The following is an 18778-nucleotide window of genomic DNA, read 5'->3' on the forward strand; positions in this document are numbered from 1 at the left end:
TTATATAGATAGATGTAATCTGCATCTCGCATCCCAGAGCCATGCTGGAAAAAAGCTCTTATTTTAACACAATGAATGTCTTCCTTTCTGGCATTCACTCCTTTGTTTGAAATTGGGAGGTGTGTTGCTATTGCCTGTAGTCACTGAGGCACAAGACTGTGTATATATGTGTGTGCGTGTGTGTGTTTTAAAGTGCTCTATTTTACACAGATTTAGTTGGTTCAGAGTTTTGCTTCATCACCAGTTTCATCATGTCAGTCTTGAATTATAAAGAGTTTTCTTTTGTTTTGTTTTTTAAAGCCAAGCTAAAAATAACTGCAGAGTTAGTCTCAGTCACCTTGTAGTGTTCACCTCTTTCATTTTGTCCCCTCGCTTTCCTAATAGAAACAGAAGTCTAGTCTGAACAGAGTTCTCATGTAATAGCTCAAAACCTCTCTTTGTAATTATTTAGATGAAAACTATTTTTCCTTGGAAACAATGGCCTAAATTCAATTCCTAGTTATCATCTGAAGAAATTAATTGCATCAAAGGGATTTACATAAGTTCTGTGGTTACTATTCAGCAATTGATTCAATGGGTATAGGGATTAATAACTGAATTTAGGCCAAAGAGGTGCATCACCTTTAACACATTTTATGAAAAGTGTTTAATTAAGCTGTTACATTCCTGGCTGGCAACTCCAAGTTGGATTCAATAGAATTAATTCACCATAGTCAGTGAGATTTAAGCAATCCATTATTTGCTTGTCGCCTTGATTTCAATCCCTGTACTCCAAAGCCATACTACAAATGTAACACGTCTGAGTATCACTTTAATAGCTATGGCTCCAACATGTGGAATTATGGGGTTTAAGCTGTTTTGAGAGCACTAATGTTGTAATTCCAGAGAGACCACAAGAGAATTTGAAGTACTTTACCACATTTCAAATCTCAGCATGGAGTATAAGTAGTATCAAAGTGCTATAATTGTGCAGTATGAATGCATTCTAAGTCTAAATACAAACACTTGCATTTGAGGCTGAGGATGTGATGGCTCTTGATGCCCAAAACTTAGACTAGGTGTCCTGCTACAGGTTAGAGCAAAAATCCTACCTAGACTGCAGAGGTGGACAGAAACCTGAGCAATAGGATATGAACAGGATTCCTAGTTTAGAAGTTTCTTTTTCTGACAGAAACTGCTTCTGAATACTAAGTCCTAGAAAATATGCAACATACATTCATAAATAGCAATTGAGCATCTCTTAAAATGTAGTTTGCAAAGGAAATATTTGATGTCATCAAAGCTACCTGCATTATTTTGGGTACGGGGGGTGACAGAAGAGCAAAGAACAATAATCTTCAGTGCTGACTCCAGCATTTATTTGGGTTTTTTTAAGTCACAGCAGCTTTGGAAATTGGTATTTTATCTAGCAGTACACTGACTGCAGATTAAAACCTGATAGCTCATATTTTGAGTCCACAATAGTGTAACCTTCATGTGGTCACTCACAGGAGAGAACAAATTCAGGGAAATCATTAAAGGGAGGAAGAAGAGCTATTGCTTTCACATTCCAGGCAAGCAACATAAATGTGTAATCATTCTGTAAACCAATATCCGGATATCTGACATTGGCGAACTATCCATCAGAGATATGTGTATGTGGCATACCTTCAAGTCTCCCGTCCACTTTCATAGGCTATACCATACTCAAAATAAAAAAGAATGAGTATAATTTAACCATATTTGGTGTTAAAAAAACAAATGCTATAAACATTTTATTGGAGTATTTTTTAAAATTCTCCTTAGTTTAATCTTTTACTACTCACTTCCACCTTTGTTTTCTTATGGCTGAAATCCTTCCAAAGTAAAATGTATTCATACTGTCTTCCAATACTATGGTATCAACATGTTAATTTGCTACTGTTCTTAAACCGCTGATGTCTAAATGTAATATTCAGCACTTTCACGTTTTCTATATTTCAGTTATGGGGGGAATGTGAATCCTACTGAATATTTCCCAAGTAGATAAAAAAATCAGTTTTTTTTTTAAAAAAACCACAGAAATTTCTATTATATTGTCACTGTCAAAGATTGGGAGAAATGTTTGTGGGATTTTCTGCTGAGGAAGAAATTAATTTAGCTGGCTTCAGGTATTATGTGCCTTGAAATGAGTGGTTGGTGAATAGTATTTGTTGCTTTATCCTGGACAGAAAAATGCCTTAGGTGGGTTAGTCAGAAACCACGATGGTGCCATCATTTCATGTGTGCCTGAGACACGTAGCAAGAAAAGAATTATGACTGAGAAATGCATTCTCTCCCCACAAGGGAGGATCTACAAGGAAATAAGATGCATATGGAAAATTAACTTTGTCTTAAATAATTATCCTGTATGTAATACAGTAGTCTGTAATTTCAAATATTTATAGGTAATAGTATTGCATTTCCAACAGCAACAAGTTAAAAGAGTTCTTATCTATTTACCTCTGAATTTAGAATCTCAGAAAATAATAGTCTCATTCACATGATGCAATAAAAGCATGATGAAAGGGCAATGAATTATTTGTAGAATCATCTCTAAAAAGTAGATCTTGTTGAAGCATATTAAACTGCCCCATTAAAGGAGGATGAGCCCGGTTTATACTCTTTTAAAAGAACTTCTGTACTTCAGAGATTGGAGGAAACATAATTTGTTTTGTAGCAATACATCAGTGTTGCAATTTGGAAGCAAAAATGTATTCCGACAATAAAATTAAAACTGGACAAAGACTTTCTAGATCTAGTCATTAACCATTAACTTATGAACCATAAGAGGGATACCCTAAAATGATTGGATGCAATCTCTTGATTGTTACTTGCATTTTTTTTCTGAATATGTTAACCCTGGCTAATTGTTTATTCATTTTTGCTTTTCGCTCCTAATCTGGAATGCTTGAATGTGTTGCTAAATATACAATATATTCCAATCTACTTATTTAAAAAAATTTATGAACTGCTGCCAAGATAGTCATAATTAGATAATATAAAACAAGGACAACACTCTTTGTTAAGGAATGTCTCATTTGAAGCTCAAAAGAATAGCAAATTAGACCAGTTGACTGTTGTTGAATAAAAAAAACTTCCCTATCTGTTTCACTGATAAATTATATATTTTCATATCTATTGGAATGTGTATTGTAAATTTATTTGATGTAAAAGAAAGCTGCTTTGTTAAAAGGTCTGAATCATTTGTTAAAGAAAACTATTCTCCAGTCATGCACAAAAACTTGTTTCAAGTACAAAACATTGTGCCCTTTCCTTTTATTTCCTTAATAAAAAGAACTTTCTTCAAATTACAGTGTGATCACCTAGATACTGAAAAATGCTCAAAGGATTCCTGCATAGTAAGACCTCTTTGCCACTGTCAATGAATTTCCATCTTCAAACAGAACCCTCCTCGGGGGAAAAAATGAATGGAGAGGATTCTTTGCAAAGTCTGTTGTACCATTAATGAGGCAACTTTATCTGCTGGTAGATACTATGGAACAGCAGTGATAATTCTCCTCCTGGCTATTCCTGGCCTGAAGACCTTGGCCATTCGTGTCTCTTCTGCTAACCATGCAGCTTTTTCCACATCCTCAAAAACATCCTGCTGCGATTGTGAATGCTACCCTACTAGACATGTTTAGTCAGTTTTGGTACATGAAATGGAGGAGGAGAGGCAGCTTCTTGTCATTTGCCTCTTGAATTAGTCCCGCTGTTGCGGGAGAGGATCTGTGTATTTAGACTGAAGTACTTGTGTTACATTAGTTTGTTGGCTAACAGTAAAAGACTACCAATATATTCTCGTGTATAAATCAAACTCAAGTACGAGTCAAAGGTAGGTTGTGGGGCCAAAATGATGGTTTTTGATATGACCCATGGATAATAAAGGAACCTCCACTTATCCACAGATCATATCAACCTCAATTCTCTTGAGTTAAGGTATAGTACTCACAATGACCCATGAATAAGTTGACCCAGTTTTCTTGGACTGATTTTTTTTTACTACAATTTCTAGACTTAATACATGAGTATATAAGGTAGTGTTGGAATGCACTGCTGTGGCCCTCTTTTCTCTATTGCCCCAAACCTCCAGGGTCTCTATCCAATCAGACACTAGAAATAAGAAGTTCATTCAACAGGTTTATTTGTCCAAATCACCCTGCTGGGTGAATGAGGAAAAAAGTGCCACATCAAAATTGGGATGCAGCTGAGCTTTGTAGTCAGAACTTTGAGCATGCACACAGGCTATTTTCTCCACTTCGTGCCTCATCCCTATTTCTTCCTTTGTTTTCTTTTCTTGGTGCCAGCTGTAATCAGTGTCTGCCTTTCCTCTGATTCCCTCTTCCTGCATTCCCCCTTTCTGCTTGTTACTAGGCAAAAACCTTTTGTACGTTCCCCTTGTCTGAGCTCTCTGCTTTAGTGAGTAAATTTTCACTTCAAGGTCCTCTTAGTTCTAGTTGGTATTTTTCCACTCTAGCGTCCCTTCATTTTACCTTATTAAAGTACTATCCCTGCTTGAGCTCACTGAACTCAACCAAAATCAGTCAGGGGTACTTTGATTGTGCTTTCCTTGCATGGCAGGGGGTTGGACTAGATGGCCCATGTGGTCTCTTCCAACTCTATTATTCTATGATTCTAAAATAGAGTTTATGGTACCTATGTCTACAATTTCCTTTCTTCAACTAAAGTCCCTGGTTGTACTTAGTTTTGCATTGTTATGACACAGAGTTTTAAAAGATCAGAAAAAGCAAAACATTCGGCTCCTTGGGGCAGTATTTCTAAAGTAACTAGAATGCTAATACAATGTTTTTGTAAATAATAACAATTATTCATGTATAATGCTTTCATATTTTAGAGAATAAACAGTTACACTTCTTTCATATAGATAGTTTGTTCCCAAGGATAATGCTTACTTAGAGCATAAATCTAGTTGAAGAAAAATATGTTTTGACAACTACCGATTCTGTTTTATTGTGTGCACAAGTCCTCTGCTGAAAACCTGGGAAAAAGTGCTTAACTCTGCTTAGATTGTGCCCTTATTTCATGATTTTTAGATTTTATAGAAGGTCACATTTCATACAGTTCTAATCAGAAGCAAAAGTTAATAATTCTGTATAACATGGTGAGAAAATCATAATTTGGAGAGAGAAAAGAGATGATTATTGGAGATATATGGATTATCTTTATATTACTAGTGGCATACAGTTAAAAATTTGTGTGCCACAGCATGCATACACCAATTAGTATCATTCTTTTAACATAAGTATGACTATTAAAGATAAGGATACAATGACATTGTTCTAGCTATAGCCCATTTTTATAGGCAGATAGAAATGTTGAAAAGTTTATCCTAAGCACTCCATTGTAACAAGATGAACACTACTGCAACAATCACTCCTTCTGACCCAGATTTCCCTAATTCTTTGCAGATTTAATCTATGTCTTATCTCAAAGCAAATATCTACAGTAGTTCTTCTCACTATCTTGGTTCAGTCAATATAGCTAGAGATAATAACTCTCTTACCTTTTACATTATAACACATGAGAAAAAACTGAGATTAGTTCTTTTACAGTGAGGGCAGTAAGTATAGTGATTTGTGAATTGGACTATGACTCTGGAGATCATGGGCAAGTCATGCTCTCTCAGCTTTAGGCAAAGGCAAAACCTCCCTGAAGAAATATTGACAAGAAAAAGTGACATTAGGATTGCCATAAATCAGAAACAGCAACAACAGATAATTTAGAAGAGGCTAGGATTGTGTCACCTATGCACAGGCCTGTAGCCGGGGGGGGGGGGGGGGTAAGGGTTCAACACCCCCCCCCCAAAAAATTCATGTTAAAAAAAAAACTGGTTTACTCATGAATTTTAAATGATTACCCAAATCCCCATGCTAAGTCTATGAGATGCAAAAAAATTAAGAGTCCCTCCAGAACTGCAAGCACTATCTCAAGCAAATATTGACAATTTATTTACACTGTCATTACTTGCAGCAATATCCGATGTAGTGAAACAACCTTGGAGGGGGAGTGTTGAATGCTCTCATTAAGGAGGCCAGACTTGGTGGAGGTGGTTGACAGGGGCGGAGCCGCAGGCTATTGAAAGCTGCTCTGCCCCCTGCTGTGCTCTTTGCTTCAGCGTGAGCTAGGAGGGAGGTTTCAACCCCCCCCCCCGCAAAATTTTCAACACCCCCCCCCCCGAATTTTCTTTTCTGGCTACGGCCCTGCCTATGCATTCAAATATAGGGAACCAGTGGCTCTCCAGGTGCTGCTGAAGTACAATTCCAATCACTGGCCTGGCAGCTGGAAGTCAGAATCTCTTAGCATTTGAGGGATTATAAGGTGAACAGCCATGCTTGAACAACCTTCCAAACTAATCATTAAGTTGCCTTTCATTCATATGTGGGCATAATATTGGAATATTTCATGCTGGGTTCTTCTGGTTCCTACTTTACAGAGAACATTTGTAAGGTTGACTGATTTAACGATAAAGGCTAAATCAAACACAGCACTAGCAAAAAGAAAACCTCTATTAGTTGTATTGGCTTATACCATTGGCCAAGTAGTTGTGCAAGCGGCCATGCACCCCAGAGCTATTTCTGAAAATGCACATCTCTGAGTTAATTCTGAAAATGCTATGGGCTATGTGGTATCGTAATGACTTCACTGCTTAGAGGCCAAAGAAGAAATCAAGAAGCCATGAAGAAGGGTCTATGAACTGGATAACAAATGCACAGAAAACTGAGCAAACAAACAAGATATTTGGTGTTTCCTCACTATGGTGAGAGGTAGTACTTATTTCAGATCTGAACGTATATGTATAAATTAGAATATGCTAATGTTTATGTAAATTAAAATCCTCTTTTGTACTCTTTCCTGTTGGTGTTTTTTTTTCTTTTTAAAAAGTATAGATGGTCTCCCTACAATTAGATGGTAAGCTTATGCGCAGGGAACTGCTTTGTAGTTCTTTTATTAATAAAGTGTCATGTATAGTATATTAATAACAGATAGTAATGATAATAATGTACAGCTGTTCTAAAATCCAACATGTGTTCTTTCTCTTTAACAGCCCAGGAAAAACAACTGCTGTTGTTATGGCAGTTTTATCTCCAAATTATTCAGACAAATAAAATGTTTTAATACATTGAGAAATTGTGATATTGTTGAATAACTAAAACTCAAATAATTGACTGTATTGTCTACAGAACAGTATTTCCTAGAGAATAAAATGGACAATCAACCAGGACTGCCATATATTATTTACCACCATAACTCATTCTTCCAATCAGTATGCCTGCCTTTGTCAAGAACATTTAGTTCCCTAGTAGTCCAACAATATAGCTGGGTGAAGGAGTCAGCCATATCTGAGACTGAAAACCAGCAGGACATATTATTGGTCACATCACGGTAACTGCATGTTAACTAGCTCACAGTCTGCATTTTCATTTTGCAATTACTGTAATTTCTCTGAGTTAAGGAGCCATTACTTGTAAGTAATATGTCATGAAATGGCAGATTCAACAACAAAAGAGTGCAGGTCTGTAGTTTTCCCAGGCCAACAATTAAGCAAAATGAGGCAAGTGTCTAAGAAAAAACATTTATCTTTAAAAAATAACAAGCAGTTATTTGATTACTTCATATATTAATATTGTATTTTTATTGCTAGAGATAAAGAAAAAAACCTCTGATTTTTTTCCAGAGTTTGGAGAAAACCTTTTTTTAACTGTAATTCTCATAAAATATCATGGTTTTTTTTAAAGGATTTTTTAAAGGATTTTCTTCCTGAGATGCCAAAATAGCTTGATTTTGATTCTACCTCTGACAGCAAAATGTCTTGGGTCAGCCACATTCCTAGGATGAAATCCTGCATTTGTCTTCCAGACCCAACATGAAAGTCAGTAATAAAGCAGTTTAGAAAGAACAATTCCCAGGTAAGGAGCAAGCAGTGACCCACAGGTCATCCTCATCCAAAAACCTTTTCATTTAATTCTGAAGTCTCTGATCTTTCACTCTAGTTCCTTTGCTTTGATCAGTTTCTGAACATAAGCAGCACTTTGAGGTCAAGATGCTTCATATTAGTGATAGCGACAGAAGAGTTAAAACACAAAACATTTCATGTCATATACGCTTTGTTGCTACAGCTTTATGGTAACATCTGCTCTGGGAATGTTCTAAGTTCTGAAACTAAACCCTTCATCACTTGTCTCATGAAGAATTAATTACTTTTTCTAAGACATCCTTATGCAGCAGGAGGGAAAGAGTAGTCATACACCATGTGGAAAATTTTACTTGTTATCTCAGTTATTTCACTTCAGGCATGGCTTATAAAAGTATTCTGCAAGAAAAAGGACCAAACGTACCATTGGGGATGGAGGGGCGGGTGGCAAAAGGTAACAAAGACACTGGCTGTCACAGATAAAGAAGATAGATTATGGGGAGAATCTATCCAGTAACATCTCATGAGGCCTTTTTAACAAACCAATACAAGACATATACCAGGAAAAATTACACAGTAAGGAACACATTCTGTATCTAACTGGTCTTTTGAGCAAGGTGCATTCTGTAAACACATACTGGTATTACTATAAATGCCCTGGCTAATGTCCACAGAATAGCTAGCACTTTCTGAAACTGCCCTTTAATGAGGAGACAGATCAGTTTGGGATAGGTGGCATACTTATTCGCCCACTTACTGTCAGAAAAAAAGATGTCAGCAAGATCTGTAAGTGGACATATTAGAATCCTTAAATAAAAGAATAGGAGAAAGGGGGGCACAGAACTGAAAGCTGAAGGAGGATATGACTGCCTACAAAAATATGACATGAAGCATTGGATTTGTTATTGGTAAGCATGTTATTCTGATTTTTTTTCCATTATAGCTTGAAAAAAATGTTTTGGGGGGTGGGTCACAAGTTCCAGAATCCCACAGCTAAAATGGCTCTCTCTGATTTCAACTTATACTCAACTTGTACTTGTGCAATTTAGCCCAGATATTACAAATCCATTTAATTTTCTGATAGTGTTGCCACGTTTTCAAAACAAAGGACTTTTAGAGGACTGCTTCTTGGCAGGAGTTGGACAGGATGGACCACAAGGTCAAGTCTTCTGTTGACTTAGGGCTATCCCATGAGATTTCGTAGGACAGGAATATTCAGTAGCAGTTTTGCCAGTTCCTTCCTCATAAATATAGTCTACAGTATCCAATATATATGACCAAGTGTAATAATCTGCACTAACAATACAATCACAAAACTAAAGAGTAAGTATCAGTGAAATTCGTGGGATCATCAGAAATTGACAGGTGACTGGCATCGGTGAACACAATGGGATTTAACTATTTTGTTTTCTCCTCACAGCTATATTGAGGACCAAAGGTTGAACCCAAAAGCTTCATGGCAGAAATTGTGATGATTTGAAGCATGAAGGGAAAAACAGGACATACAGTCCCACAGATCTTCTCCTATTCCATTCAACCATCTCACCCATTAATTTTTGCTGTTCATGGACTGATTTCCATGAGTAAAGAAACAGCAAGAGAAATTGATAGGAGAAAATTAATAGCACAGGAGGAGACCATGAGGGCAAATCAGGCCTGATCAGAGAGATTTTGCTGCCTGAGGCTATTTGGAGTAACAGAAGTATGTGTTCTCTGAGGAACAACCTTCACACATCAACCAATAAACAGCACCCCAAACTGAATCCTACATTGCTAACACAACACATAAAAATGTTTTTTAAACCCCAAACAAAAGCCAACGTTACCTTGGCTATTTTTTCTGCAGCCACTCTTCAAAATTCTTAAGTGGCTGCATAAAGCACATTTCAGCTAGGAAATGAAATAACAGCTAGTTTCAACTGCACAATATCATCTATTCCGCAGTGAACTGAATTTAAAACACAACCATTTGGCTGGAGTGCATGCCAGCTTGAGGAAAATGCAAGCAGTGTACTTACTTCAAGACTCTAAGCAAATTGTCCAAAATCAATGGACAATTCTGAAGAGATGCTTGTGAAAGCATTTTATATTTATTCCTGCAACATTTCTTTATTATTGTCTCCAATCGTGCTACCCATAGTATAAAGAGTAAATGCTTTATCTACGCTTTGTGGACCATATATCTCCTTCAAATGCACTCTGGTTTTTATAAGTTCAGGAATACTGAAGCATGTTTAAACCAATGGGAGATATATAGTGCCATTCCATGATTTGATGGCAGCTGGATATGGACACCATTATGGACCCTGCTAATCTAAGACAGAAAGAATATGCCAACTGCAAATTCTCTCACACTGTCCTTAACCTGCTTGAGTGAAGAAACAAGGACAACAGTATTAGGTGGATGGACCTTTGCTAGTTTCAGTGCCCTAGCAAACACCCAGACCAAGCAATTATTGAAGCAGAGCTTGGAGCAGTGACATAGTGCATGAGAGTAGATTAGGTTACTTGATGAAATTCCTTCCTTTCTATTTGCTAACATGGCTTTTTGTCTTTGTGTATATGTGTGCTCATCAACTATATCCTGGTGGCAACAGCACACCAGGCACTTTGGTTGGAAATAACAGCCTCCTGTTAAACCACCAATGGCACAAAGTCCTAATCAAATAATAAGGGAACAAGGACAAAATTGAAAATCATGCATGGTAAGCAATTTAATTTCCAACTACTTCAAATTTAAATCCAGGTAGGGTGAAAACATATGAGGTCATAATGTTCACATTGCTGTTGTTTACTGCATTTAAATACCGCTTTTCTCACCTCTGAGGGATCTCAGAGCGTCCAAAGCCTTCAAAGACTGCATTTCCAAGCCAAGTCATACAAGTCTTGGAAACATCACTACTTCCAAGGTTAATATCCCAACATTCCAGACAGGAGAAAGCAATGGCCAGATTCATTGTCCCACTAGACCAGTTTGAAAACCCAGTGACAGGGATTCGTACTTCAACCAACCCTGACCCCCTGGAACAAGTCTGTCAATAGCTTCCACCACACAATTTGCTTATTTTTTTCTAGATTTACAACTAATTACAACCAGTCCACAACTCAGAGTTACTCAAGAAACTTCAGCAAGCGCCATTCTGCAACATATTGAAAAGACTGCCAAAACATTTACATTGGAATATTCTTAACGGCATCCAACTTTCTATTCAAAATGTAAGCATCCATTGTATTTCCCACTTCACATGCAAGAGATATAAAAACAATGACCTTAAACATACTTTGTGGTGAGGTGTACAGAAGCTCTCAGTCACATCTTCATTCTTATAATCCATTGGTTTTATTTTGCCATATTTGATGGTGATTTAAAACATTCTTTGTCTTGTTCTTGATATTACCACCTGAAAAGTTAAAAGAATGCCTGTTTATATCACAATAGTTGAGTACACTACATGAATACACTGAAAAATATTTCCATAAGCCTCCATTCCATCATCCTCCATTCTTCAACCATTTGCAATGATGAGATTGGATGTCAGGGCGATCTGGCTGCAACATCTGTCACCCCATTGAGCACCAGGGTCGGTTCGGCTAATCTGGCTGGCTAGGCGGGTGTCCCCTTACTCCCTCACCGCTCCATGTGCGTCCCTCCCGAAGCTGCACGCTCGGTGGAAGAGAACAATATCCCAGGTATAGAAGGAGTGCACCAAGGTCTCCAGTCTTCGGTCCTGGGTATACAATAGCTGTGCTCCCCTGCTAGAACCTCCAAACAAGCTCAAGGATTATATGACAGTTTGGACTTAGATAATCCAATTCAAAGCAGATATTGTGGATTATCTGCCTTGATATTCTGGGTTATATGGCTGTGTGGGAGGGCCCTCAGTGAAACAGTGTGATTTCATACAAAAAAATAGATAACAGAACAACTTTTTAAATCACTCTCATCCTATTTCTTTGAAATGCCTACATTCATGAAAAATTCAGGACAAGCAGACTACCATCATTCATACCAGTCCATTTTTCTTAACTTTTCAGTGATTTCAACTATGCAAGAATTCCATTTGTGTTTTCAAACTCTGCCTTGTCACAGTGTACAACCCAAGAATGATGGTTTTTTTTAAAGACTCCCATTTGTAAACAAACTAAATTCATAATCTGTGGTCTGCAGCAGATGACTTTTTTATCAACTGACTCCAATTTATTGTCTCGTTTAAAACAATACATTCATTATTTGAATAAGCACTGTAACAGCAATAAATACTGTAAAGCAACCATGGGATAAAATACCAAACAGCAGATGGAATAAGAGGACAAAACATATGTCAAAATCATAGCAACCATTTACGGTCCAAAGCCTTTCCAACACAGAAGATTTAGACTATGAAAGTCCTTTAGAGTTGGCCAGACAAACCTCTCTCTGGAGAGATTTATATTTATTTTCAATTGCTGCAGTTACTGAAAAGGTCCTCTCCCCAGTCCCAATTAGGCAAGTTTCTGGAAAAGTTGGAACACACAGGAGACCCTCTGCCAACTATTTTAGCAAGCAAGCAGGATCAGATGACAAAAGCCAGTCCTTTAAATATCCTGTTCCTCATACTATAAAAGGGTTTTAATAGCCATCATCAGTATTTTATTTGCACCTGAAAACAAAATGGAAAGCAATATAAATAAGTTGCTGTGTGTCTTTCACTAACTTTCAGTTTATTATTACCTTACAGCAAACTTATCACAGGGTTCTCTCAGCATAATTTTTCAGAAGGAGGTTGTCATAATCGATTCTGAGGTCGTGAGGTTATGACTTGCCCAAAATAATCCAGTGTGTTTCTGGGGCTAAGATTTGAACCTTTGTCTTCCAGAATCCAAATCCAACACTCAAACCATTGCACCATGCCACCTCTCAACAAAGGGCTATAGAGGGGAAGTGACTTGATATTCATGAAATTGACCCTGTAATTCAAGGAAAAACTGTCACCCACAATTTCATCATTTCATTGATTGCTCAGCACACATTTACCTGGGAACATTTCCAAACAATTCAGCAAGTTTTACATCTGATCAGACATGCGGAGACTGCACTCTTAATTTTTTACCTTTGATTCCAACCCACCTCCCAAAAAGACTGAATGTAGCAGCTTTTACTGTTTGGGTTTCCTTTTGGGGGAGCCATTTCTGTGCAATAAAAGGATTGCCTGTCTCTCAATTTGGTAAAAAGGAAAAGGAATGTTAATACCTAGCTGCCAGAACAAGGGCCCATCTACAATTTATAATTTCCCAATAGTCAAAATCAAAGTTTCGCCTGCTGATTAATGTTTTATGGAGAACTGGTGGGATATGGTGGACTCATGGTGTGACCATTTCAGTGGTACAAGGCAAAGTAAGATATATTTTTTTAAAAATAGGTATGTCATCATGGTAGAAAAATGCAAAAATGGACATTTATTGTTCCTCAGAACTAAATGTCTGTCATGAAAACCATGGATCTGTCCCAAGTGCTATCTGGCTCTTTTCATGTTGCTGGGTACACTGCGGACTTTGTTTTCTGCACTGACAGTGATCTGGAAGTGGAAGGACTTCATATAGTTGTGTTGTCATGGAGAGCCCATACCTGATCAGGTTTAGACTCACTGGAACTCACAGCCTGTGCAATGTTAAGATAGCCCAAGAGAACTTAGGGATCTGAATGGATTCCTGATGGCTCTTGAGTATTTCCTGTTGCCTCAACAGGCAATTTAGTCAGTTTGACCTCTACAACCACGAATCACCCCTGAAAGAAACTTTTGTCACTTGAAGGGGTGGGGCATAGAGTTTTAGCATTAGATGTCTTTCCCAGTGCACATAACCCCTAGCCTCAGTCATTCATAAGATGATGACCTCACAACACAAAGTTTAATAAAATGTTCTCCGATTAGTAGAGGTTTTAAATATTTGTTTCTGGTTCAAAATAGTTAATAAAATTGATAACTCATTAGATTGTATGTAATATTTTGTGTAATTGTAATATGCATGCCCAGTGTGGAACACATCTCACCACATTAAAACAGTGGATGTGGCCCTTAATGAGACATTCCGCATTATCACAGGAGGTCTACGTTCTGCACCACTGGAGAAATTATACTGTTTAGCTGGCATTGCATCACCTGACACCCGCCGGGAAGCAGCAGCCAATAATGAAAGGACTAAAGCAATGACATCTCTGGCCCATCCCCTGTTTGGATATCAACCAGCATGCCAATGCCTTAAATCAAGAAATAGTTTTGTAAGATGTACTGAGATACTTGCCGGAACATCTCAGCAAGTGAGAGTCCAAAAGTGGCAGGCTAAAATCCGGAACCTCAAGCCATGGCTAATACGGAATGAGAGACTCAGAAGACTGGATGACTTGGAAGGCGTTAAACAGACTGTGCTCTGGCACCACGAGATGAGAGCCAACCTTAAGAAATGGGGCCACAAAATGGAGTCCACGACATGCGAGTGTGGAGAAGAGAAAACCAAAGACCACCTATTACAATGCAGTCTTGGCCATGCAACATGCACAGTAGAGGACCTTCTTATAGCAACACCAGAGGCATTCTAAGTGGCCAGCTACTGGTCAAAGGAAATTTAGTACAATGCCAAGTTTTTTAAACTTTGTGTTTTTTAAATACATTACAACTGCACTCTCAGATTGCTTCTGTTACTATAAATAAATAAATATTGCCATTGTGAAATATACTGTTTGAAACCAGGTCCATCGTTTTGAAATACCCTAAAGAATACATCGCATTAACCATGAAGCAAGTAAACAATTTTTTCATCTTGGCCATATTTGAGGTACTCAGGATAGGGATTAGTTATTACATCTGCCTAAACCACAGCCAAAACCTAAACAGTCAATCTGCACAGAATGACATCTGAGCTAAGATGCAGGAAACTTTTGCAATTATAATATGTAACAAACCCAGATCTTTTTTCTAATTTGTAGCCTGCTTGTATAAGGTATACCACAAAATGGAACACATCGTTGGATTAGTTGAACAATATGCATGGGAGGCAGGGGAAGAAAATACTAAACTCAAAGGAGTTAAATAAGAGAAAAAGATTGTCTGAAACCATCTGGAGCCATATGTTTTTCTAGTGGTTCAGCAAGATTAATTATTTTGAGAAGGCACGTATTCATTTAAAATATGGAGATCAATCAAAAGAAAATAAAACATGAAATTTTTTTCAATCTAAACTCATCAAAACACCAGATGACATCACAGAATACAGTATTTTTTTCAGGTTATTCAACATTACGAGTTTTCCTAAATGTAATACTTATACAAACTGGGCATTCAGGGAATATTAAATGTCAGTGCTGTGCATAATATTTAACAACTATTTTGGTTTTGAAGTAAGGGGAAATAATGAGATTGCCAATTTCTTGAAATTGATAGTATAGTACAGGCAATCCCCAAGTTACAAACAAGGTTCTTTAGGTTGGTTCTTAAATTGAATGTGTTTATAAGTCGGAACAGGTACATTTTTTAAGTGTAACACCAGCCATAAGCATATAAGCTTTGGATAGCATAGAGAAGGGTTAACAATCCTATGGTGTTTATTTTGATGTCTGCGGGCCTTTCCAGACACATCCTATATCCCAGGATATGATTCCAGGTTTTCTGTTTATGACAGAATATCCAACAGTGCAGGCTCATATAATCCAGTTTAAAGCAGAAACCCTGGTATCAGATCCTGGGACATAGGCGCTGTCTGGAAGGGCCCTGCATTCCCTGTTCAGAAGATTTCACCTAACTTTCTATCCCTGTGATAATTGGGTTCTGGAAAAAAAATGACTTGTGGAAACACAGATTGGTGATAAAGCTTCCCCGTGATAATTTTTTCAGAAGTGAATTTCCCTTCCTAGGGGTAAATTTCTCTCACTTCCTGTTGTCTCACCCCTGTTTGTAACTACGAGTTGTTTCCAAGTCAAATGTTTTTAACTGCCTGTATGGTTTGTGATCTGAGGACACGGGAGACAATGGGCACATCTACACGGAAAATTTAGCAACAAATCAGCTCCGTGGTGGCTAAATGATGCGCAGAGCTGATCCAGGCCAAAGTTGCTTAACTCTGCCTTGAACCACATTAACGAAAGTTGCAGGTTGCTACAAATTCCGAGATGGAAGTAGTAACTGTTTAAAAGGTGCCTTGGGGACATGGGATTGTATTCACCATCCCCTCGCATTCTTTACATCATAGTGGACAGTGGACATGACATGGATCCTGCTGGTGTCTCATCACCTGGAGTGAGGTTGGCTGGAGAACCAAGGAGATTGGAGAAGAGGGAGAGCACAATTCATCCTCACCCGTCTCCTCATTGCTCTGAAATACCAACTTACAGGCCCGTAGCCAGGATTTTGATTCAGGGGGAGGCTGTGTCTGAGTGAAAGAGGGTCTACCCTAGCAAATCTTTTGTATCATTACCCCAATACCCCTATGCATATGAGATATATTGAGCACGGTGATCAGATCATGATATGAATAAATTGTTTTAAGTGTTTTTTGCACTACAAATAAGATATGTGCAGTGTGCATAGGGATTCATTCATGGTATTTTAAAATTGTAATCCTACCTCCAACAGTTTGAGGCACTGTGACCTGGCCCTCTGTTTAAAAAGTTTGAGGACCCCTGAGCTATTGCATCACACTGGATTATTAATCATTGCTCATTTTCTCTAAAAAAAATTCTAAACTTCATGTTCATTTGAAAGACAAGAAATTGTTGTGTGCTTTCAAGTGATTTTTAAATTATGGTGATGCTAAGGTGAACCTATCATGGCACGATTTAACAGTTTAAATAATGTACCAGTAAGGCCTTTTCGCAGACCACCATGAGAATTTCGGGGGGGGGGGGGGCTGAAGCCCCCAAAGGCCCCCCCCCCCCCCCGCTGGCTACATGCCTGCCAACTTACATCACTCCAGGTGATGAGTGTAGCACAACCTATGTTGCACCCACTAGCCTCTGCGATGAAAACAAGAGAGAATAGTAAGGCTGGCCCCAGTATACGTGTTCTCCAGTCAGACTAGGAAACCCACTCAGTCACCTTGGGCAAGTTAGTCTTTCAATCTCAGAGATAGGCAATGGCAAATCTCATCTGAACAAATCGTGTCATGATAGGTTCACCTTAGCATCACCATAATTTAAAAATCACTTGAAAGCACACAACAATTTCTTGTCTTTCAAATGAACATGAAGTTTAGAATTTTTTTAGAGAAAATGAGCAATGATTAATAATCCAGTGTGATGCAATAGCTCAGGGGTCCTGGTCACAGTGACTCAAACTGTTGGAGGGTAGGATTATAATTTGAAAATACCATGAATGAATCCCTATGCACACTGCACATATCTTATTTGTAGTGCAAAAAACATTTAAAACAATGCAATAATTAAAATGAAGAACAATTTTAACTAATATAAATGTATTCGTATTTCAATGAAAAGAGTGGGCTTGCTTTTGGCTGATGATATAGGATTGTTGATGTTGTTGTTGTGTGCCTTCATGTCGTTTCAGACTTAGGTTGACCCTGAGCGAGGGCCGGGTAAATGACCTTGGAGGGCTATACCCAGGCCCTAGGCCTTAGTTTGAGGACCCTTGCAATAGCTAGAATGCTGAATGGGAAAATGAAAGATCCTAGTTCAAGGCCCCAGTACCACTATGCAACTCACTGGGTGACTTTGCACTCCCTGAAAGACTCTTAGCACAGGGTTGCCATGAGGAGAAAAATGAAGAAGAGCTAAATATCCTTGCTCAGGTCCTCTAAACTCAGGGCTGGTCCTTCCTTGATTGAGCCTTTAGGTGGACATCTGTCCTGTGCTCTTCCTCTTTTCCTATTTTTTCCTACTTTGTCAAGGATTATCCTCTTCCCTAATGAGTGATATCATCTCTTGACATATAGAAAATATGATAGACTGAACTTTGCTTAGAAACTAAAATTATGAATCTGGCACTATCATACTTTGGCCATATCTCTAGGATGAAACAGCTCTTTGATATTTGTCCCTAGTAATTTATTTCTCATAAGTCGCATGAAAACAGTTCCTACTTCCCTTTCCAAAGCAATGGAATCACTGAGAAAAGGTTCTTTCTTATATTAATCTATCATCCTTTCATCTCTTCAGTGTATTAGTTCTAGTTTTTTTTAAAAAATATTGATTATGCATTAGTCATCATTTTCCATTCTCAGTCTGAATTTCTCTTTGATTTCTCAGATTTTGTGGAAGAGGTCTCGTTTTGCTATCTTCTTGCTTCTTGCCTGTCATTAACTCTTTAGGGAGTTTACTCACAATTTGTCATTCAATGTAGCTTTTCTTCCTTTTTTGAGAGAAGGTATTATCTTTTGGCATTCTTCCCCAACAATCCCCTGGCTTTGGTTCAGGGTGCTTCAGAATCCTTGTTAATTCGGCTTAACATTGCAAATCCATTCTTTATATGTCCTTTAAATTCTACACGGATCTATCAAAATATTACTTGAAGATGGAAAGTATAATAGCCTGAACTCAGCAAAGAATCTAAAATGACACAATGATTGATTTAGTGTTCTTTACTTCACTGTAGTCTTTAATATTATCGGAGCCCCCGGTGACAGTGGGTTAAAGTGCTGAGGTGCTGAACTTGCTGCCTGAAAAGTCGGTGGTTTGAATCCGGGGAACGGAATGAGGTCCTGCTTTTAGCCCCAGCTTCTGCCAACTTAGCAGTTTGAAATAATGCAAATGTGAGTACATTAATAGGTACTGCTTTGGCAGGAAGGTAATGGCACTCCATGCAGTCATACTGGCCACATGACCTTGGAGGTGACTACGGACAACACCGACTTTTCAGCTTA

General features: G+C 38.0%; 1 protein-coding gene across 2 annotated transcripts in view; it reads right to left on the minus strand.

Annotated features, from left to right (window-relative positions):
- The window catches only part of TMEM108 (transmembrane protein 108), a 246556-nt gene that overhangs the window by 213933 nt on the left and 13845 nt on the right, over positions 1 to 18778 (minus strand). For both annotated transcript variants that reach the window (XM_067470209.1, XM_060781804.2), the window contains exon 2: positions 11215 to 11334. The gene's annotated coding sequence lies outside the window, so the exon portion shown is untranslated. The remainder of the gene's footprint in view (positions 1 to 11214; positions 11335 to 18778) is intronic.

This window comes from Anolis sagrei, chromosome 6 (genome assembly GCF_037176765.1).
Source record: "Anolis sagrei isolate rAnoSag1 chromosome 6, rAnoSag1.mat, whole genome shotgun sequence".
Lineage (NCBI taxonomy): Eukaryota > Metazoa > Chordata > Lepidosauria > Squamata > Dactyloidae > Anolis > Anolis sagrei.